Source organism: Lactuca virosa, chromosome 9 (genome assembly GCF_052849685.1).
Source record: "Lactuca virosa cultivar CGN04683 chromosome 9, Lactuca_virosa_CGN04683_v6, whole genome shotgun sequence".
Lineage (NCBI taxonomy): Eukaryota > Viridiplantae > Streptophyta > Magnoliopsida > Asterales > Asteraceae > Lactuca > Lactuca virosa.
Window position 1 is genome coordinate 284,862,326 of NC_136434.1, and position 7,394 is coordinate 284,869,719.

General features: G+C 37.3%; 1 non-coding gene across 1 annotated transcript; it reads right to left on the bottom strand.

Moving 5' to 3' along the window:
* Positions 1 to 1,636: 1,636 nt before the first annotated feature.
* LOC145141475 (small nucleolar RNA R71) lies at positions 1,637 to 1,743 on the bottom strand. Its single transcript, XR_013722683.1, has one exon. It is a non-coding gene; the product is annotated as a small nucleolar RNA R71 (small nucleolar RNA).
* Between the last annotated feature and the right edge of the window lie 5,651 nt (positions 1,744 to 7,394).

Below are 7,394 nucleotides of genomic sequence, written 5' to 3' on the forward strand. Positions count from 1 at the left end.
AATTGGGGGACTTGGAGGTGACTTTCTGGAGAAGTATTGCGACAAAAACCCTTCTAAGAACCCTTTGGGGCCAATTTTGGAAGCTAGGAAGTCGATTGGAGAAAGGATTCGCATCTACACATTCGGTTTGCTTAGTTTAATGAGGTTTAGATTAGTTTACCTTATGTTTATGTGTTCATCAGCTGTGATTATGGGCTAAAAACCCTTGCTTTTGTTTAGTTAGATGAAACCTAAAACTATGATTTAGTTTCTTACTTTATGGATTATATGAATTTGGTTTATGCACGTGTTTGCTTATCATTACCTAGCATGTTAAAGTTTGTGACTTCGTTGTTTAAATTAAAGTTTAGTGTAGCTTAATGACCATTAAATTACATGAACTTGTTTAACTAGTTATTTAGTGACCATTAAATTGCTAGAGCTCGGATCGACCAAATCTTAGATAAGTAATAAAAGTAACAAATTTAGTTGTGCTGGAGAACATAATTGTGACTATAAATGTGTTTTCTTAGATAAATCTTACATAGCCCATCTATAATGAATAACTAATTTTTGTGTTTTGCTTGTGTATGACCATACAAAGTAGTTCATGAATTGGTGAAAAGATTAGTAGATTTGACCAATATCACTAATTCCATATAAATTGGTAGCCAACCCAAGTAATACATAAATAAGAACTAACCATAGGAAAAAGGTGGATTCGAAACTAAACGAAAGTGCTTTAGTATATTGATTATAATCATTTTTAGTTGAGTGCTTAAGTTTTTCTGAACTTGTAAAATCAGATAAAACCCCCACTTTTAGTTGTTTTTCTTACTTTAGCTTTTAGTAATTATTTTATTAATTAAATACCACTCCCTGTGATCGACACCCGAATTACCCAAGCTATAATATAATCTGACTAGGTACACTGCCTATAGGTGCATAGTTAGTATAAGTTTGTTAGGTTATAAATTTAAAAGGTGATAGGTATATTTTGTTCACATTCAAGTTTTTGGCGCCGTTGCCGGGGAACGACTTATTTGATTATTAGTTTAATTGTTTTTAGTTATCGATCCTTTTTGTGGGGTAAAAACCACAAAAAGTTACTTTTGTTTCATTTTTTTATTTTAGTTTTTTTTTCTCTGAGACGCAACCACGTCGTGGTTATCTTCACCACATCGTGGTCTCGCTTCAGTTAATTTTTCTTTTATTATTATTATTTTTTTTGTTCCTTTTTACGCATTTGTTTTCTAGTTTTTTTAGCAAGAAATATGGGGGACATCACGACTATGTCAATGGAAGAGTACAAGCGACATATGAGTAGCAAAAACAGATGGGGACTTGATCCACCAAAAATCCCAACCACGACAAATTTGGAACTTCCGGGGCACATTATTAATATGTTAAGGGAACTACTTTTTTATGGGAAGGAGCACGAGGACGCTTATGAGCATATAGAAGAGGTGGTGGAGATTTCACATTATTTTAATGCACCTAACGTGAGTAAAGATGTGGTGATGCTTCGACTTTTTCTGGTCACATTGAAGGGTGAAGCAAAAGAATGGTTAAAATCAGTTACCTTTGGAGCAATCACGACATGGGCTGATTTTAAGACTGGGTTCATCAACCAGTTTACCCTCCTTCAAAAGTGGCAAAGCTTAAGAGAAATATCCAATTTTTTCAACAATTAGAAGGGGAGTCATGATACGAAGCTTGGGAACGCTAGAAGAGATTTTTACGACATTGATCTCAACATGACTTCAATGTGCAACAAGAAATCTCGATATTTTATGAGGGAGTCAATGTGTGCAATCGTCAACTTTTAGACTCACAAGGGCACATGACAAAGAAGAATCCGGCAACAAATAAAGCTTTGATTGAAGAATTCGCTAAGCATTCAAGAGAGTATCATAACTCAAAGGAGAATTTCACTAGAGGAAAGTAAAGTAAAGATGAAGGTCAAGATACTATTAGTGCAGTAATTGCAAAGCTCGACGCAATGGAAGAAAAGATCACAAAAATTGGTGGATCAATTCATGATAGATGCGGAGCTTGTGGGGGACCCCATTCTACTAAGGATTGTGATGTGGAGTACAAGACAGTACGAGATGTGAAAGAAATTCAAGAACTTAAGCATGATCTCTACCAAATTGAGCAAGTCCAATCTGAGAAAATATTAGCTCTCGAGTCAATGCTATTAAGATTCATGGAAGCTAGCGAAAAAAGAAATGATGCAACTGATGCAACACTTAGAGTTCAACAAGCATCTATTTTGAGCATCCACACACAAGTTGGGCAATTAACAAAACTTGTACAAGAAAAGCTATCGGATCTACCTTTAAGAAAAGTTGAGCCAATCCCTATGGGTCAAGTCATGGCCATTGATACATAAAAAGAAGATAAATTGGTGCATATGAAGCACCTTGATGAGGAGTCTAATCAGTCACTCGAAGTAAAAAAAGAAAGAAGAAGAAGAAGAGTGTCATGAAGCTGCCCAGTCGCCACGACGTGGAGGCAATAGTGCCATGTCGTGGGCGATAAATGAAAATTATTATTTCTCAGTTGTTGAGCCGTATCGACCACCTCTCCCTTTCCCATCTCGTGCCAATGCAAATCTGGTGAAACAAGAAAACACGAAGTTCCTTAAGCATGATGAATTTGAACACGTGAAGGAAGAAGAGTGGGAGGAATGGGAGGAGGCTTTACCCGAAGAGCAATTGGAAAAAGAAGTGAATTATTCGAAACCTCCAGTTTCAACGCCTATGATTTTTGAGGTGTTTTCTCTTACAAGACCACCAAATCAAGTCACAAAGCCAATTGAAGAAAAAGAAGAAGAGAGTGATGAGTCCAATTTTGAGAAGAAAAACCCGGAAAAAGACAAGACAAAAGCTAAAGACACAAGAATGAAGAAAGAACCCAAGCGGAAACATAAAGAAGATGTCAACCCAACAATGGAAGAAAGTTCAAGAAAAGAATTTAATAGAAGGTTTGCTTACAAACAAGTAAGGTTCAAGATGATGGAGAATGAGGAGGTTACACTTCCACCCGATGCAACGTAGAGTGGGAAGGAGTCCGACTCACGACTCCTCAAAAAGAAGAGCTTGTCGGGAGGCAACCCGATTTTTATGAGTTTGCATTTTCGTTTCCTTTTGATTTGTTTTAGTTTTTAATTTTTAATTTTTAGTTTTTTTTAGTTTAACCGAATGAAATGATGTGTTTCTCTAGTTCTTGATCTTATTTTGTAGTGTTGAACGAAATTAAAGCAGTGAAGGAGCTAAATTTGAAGAAGTCGTGCAATTTTTGAAGATCATAACTGAAGAACAATTTTTTGAATAAGTGTGGGGTTCCCACATAATGAAGAGAAAAGAATTTTGAAGATATTTACTGAAAAGAAGAGTGGGTATGATCTTACACATTACAAAGAGTCGATGCCCACCTGTTTCAATCTTAGAAGATTCTCTGAGAAGACACCACGACGTGGACATTATCAACACGTCGTGGCAAAAAATTTAATCGCGACTGAATCTTACTACACCACGACGTGGCATCCTTAAACCACGTCGAACCACGTCGTGGCGACATTATTTTGCTCGATATTGATGACCGTTTGCTCAAAACCACGACGTGGCGTTGCTTTCCCACGTCGTGGCAGCGGTTCAACACATTTTTCAAGAATGGTTCTCTGATTTCATTCGATCCGGCACATTTGCATTCACAAGAAAAAGGTCCAGAAGTATTGTTTCCGGCAATTATACGAGAAGTCTAATCTTTCCACACAAGTCTCAGAGTTCGATCTCGCCACTACTACCCAAGGGGAGTCTGTTCCAATTCTTCCTTTTTAATTTTTATGTTCCTTAATTGTTTTAGTATGCAATGGGGACAATGCATCATTTAAGTGTGGGGTAGGGGGTTGAATTTAGGAAAACAAACATTCTGATTAAAAAAATTAAAAAAATGACTAGGATTTAAAAAATTATTAGAAAGATTTGAAATAATAATCTAAACTTAAATCTAGTGATAATTAACAAATTAAATGCTAGTATTGTGTGGGATGATCCGATGAGAGCCCAAATTTTTACCTGAGCCAATATATGTTATAGTGTATTTGTGGTTCCCATTCCTAGTGAAAAGCCATGAGATACGAAAGGTAATCTGGTAGTTTATATGGCATAATATGTTTTGCAGTCTGTACCTGAAATCTATCCAGGAGAGATTATGTAGTCATTGCACTTAGACTAATATCTCTAACCAATAAAGGTTGAAGTTAAGATCCCTTGCTTAAGCATGTAGGATTTGAGCGAAAAAAAGTGAGAAATTTAAAAAAAAAGAGAGAGAAATTACCAAAGAGTTGTAAGAATTTTGGAGCTATCAAGTATGAAGATCAAAAAATCAAAATTCTGAAGAAATTCAAAAGTAAAAGATACCAAAAATCAAACAAAAAGGTGGTGAATTCAAAGAAATCAAAGATCAATTATTCAAAGAAGTGAAGAATTCCAAAGAGCTCCATTGTGATATCAAAAGTTGTAATTTCTAGATTATGTATGCTTGGGAAGCTTAACCAAAAATACCTTGAGGTTAAGAAATATTTCTGAGGATTGATTCGGAGGGTTCCAAAAATGAGTGTCGTATAAGCTAAGGGGTGAAGGATCATAAGGATTGTGAGTACTTAGGATTGGGGAAGTTTTTAGGAACCTTAGACACAAATATGTGCATTCAGGTCTTGGTATAATGGTTGAGTTCAAAATGGATTGTCTTATGTGATATTGGTGATGAAAGTTAGACTTAAAAAAATAGTTTTGCTTGGGGGCAAGCAAAAGATAAGTGTGGGGTATTTTGATATGTGCATATCTACATATATATTTTACATCATATCTTAATATAATTAGCTATATTTATGCTTATTATAGAACAAAAGGTACTTATTATGTTTAATATCTATTATGAAGCGTAAAAGACATTCCCGGAAGCAATATGGAAGCTGGAAGCAGGAATGAATAGCTTAGGCAAGGAGAAGACACTAGAAGGATGTTGTTGGACAGCTTGACCCCTCGTCAGTATTTTGGCCATATATCATGACTCATAACTCTGATTGATGTGATTCAAAATGATCTGAAAACTAGACACAATTTCAGACAACTTTCATGTTTTGAGAAAATGATGATTCTCGATAACCACGACAAGGTGATACCACAATGACGTGGTGAATGGAATCTTCGCGATTCTTGACGCTGGCTTGGGGAATACAGGATAAACACAAGGACCACGACGTGGTGCCTTTACCACGTCGTGGTGGCTAGATTTTAGGCAAGTATATATATTCGAATATTTTGACGAATTGGGGGACTTGGAGGTGACTTTCTGGAGAATTATTGTGACAAAAACCCTTCTACGAACCCTTTGGGGCCGATTTTGGAAGCTAGGAAGTCGATTGGAGCAAGGATTCGCATCTACACATTCGGTTTGCTTAGTTTAATGATGCTTAGCTTAGTTTATCTTATGTTTATGTATTCATCAGATGTGATTATGGGCTAAAAACCCTTGCTTTTGTTTAGTTAGATGAAACCTAAAACTATGAGTTAGTTTCTTACTTTATGGATTATATGAATTTGGTTTATGCACGTGTTTGATTATCATTCCCTAGCATGTTAAAGTTTGTGACTTCGTTGTTTAAATTAAAGTTTAGTGTAGCTTAATGACCATTAAATTACATGAACTTGTTTAACTAGTTATTTAGTGACCACTTAAATTACCTAAAATACCCTTGGGTCAAACTTGGTCAAACCCTGGTCCAATTCAAAATCAATCCATACTCAAAAGTCCCATATGGGTCCAAAGTCAGAAACTAGTGGCCCAACAAGGACCAAAACCCAACATCGTGTCTCACGTCGTGACCAAATCTGTGGTCACGTCATGAGAGTCACTCGTTCTGGTTCCAAATACTCGCTCCTGACTCAGACAACTCAACAAGGGACATGTTTTGTTTGGTCACGTCGTGAGACCTCATGTCTCATGTATTGAGAACGGTCTGAATCCCAAACCAATGATTCAACGTTCTTAATCCGTTCAGCCTTCAATTTTAACTCTTACAGAAGCTTAAGGGGGACCCTAATGGTCCATAAAAATTCTTGCTTTATGGACATGCATGCATCATTCATGTCCTTACACCATTTTAGATCAAAAAGTAGAAACTTTGCCTCAAGTTCTCATGCAAGCTTCAATACTTTACTAACTTCCAAATCTGAATGATATAAGACTCAAAAGACCACTTGGATCCATAAAGTTGCTAACTTTATGGATCTTCTTCACTCTCACAAGCTATAACATAAGAAAATGGGACCAAAAACCTAGATCTAGCCATGAAAAGAAATAAAGCTTGAGTCTTGATACTTACAATGGTCCAAACAAGAGAAGAGCTTAAAAAAAGATGCTTCCTTGCAACTCCCTTCATAATGGTTCTTATTCTCTTTCTTCTTCTCCTTGAAACAAGAAAAACACTAAGGATCTCAAAGAGGGTCGAATTTAGGGTTTCCAGAGGGCTTAGATGTGAAGGAGGTTGAGGATGTGCAACCCTAGCATCTCATTCCTTTAAATACCGGCAATATTAGGGTTTTGAATCATCCGGCCATCCTCATGCGTGAGACTTATGTCTCACATCGTGAGACCTCAAAAATGTGGTCAACTTGGTCAACTAATACTCACGACGTGACTATCATATATCACATCGTGACCACCTCCACAAGCTATAAAATCAAGGAATTATGTACCTTAAGGATCTGAATGTTACAATTCTCCCCCACTTGAATCAGACTTTTTCCTCGAAGTCCGTTGTTATGAAAAACTCGGGGTAATGCTCCTGCATCTCTGATTCGGGTTCCCATGCCACTCCGAACCCTTTCGGTGTTGCCACTGCACCTTAACAAGATCCACCACCTTTTTTCGCAGAGTCTTCGACTTCTGATCCAATATCACCACTGGCCTCTCAATATAATGTAGGCGATCATCAACTTGAACATCATCCAAAGGGACCACCGTTGAATCATTAGCTACACACTTTCGAAGCTAAGACATATGGAAGGTGTTGTGGATCTAGCTAAGCTCCTTAAGGAAATCCAATCTGTATGCTACTTTGCCAACCCTAGGTAATACCTAAAATGGCCCAATATATTGGGGGCCTAACTTGCCCCTCTTTCTGAAGCATATTACACCCTTCCACGACGATACCTTCTGTAAGACTATGTCCCCGACCTGGAACTCCAACTCGGATCGACGCTTGTTGGCGTAACTCTTCTGCCGATTCTTAGTTGTCTAAAGTCTTTGTCTGATTTGTTGGACGAGCTCTTTCGTCTGAAGGGCTACCTCAGTCCTTCTCATGACTTTATGACCAACTTCTCGCCAACACACTAGGGTGCGAC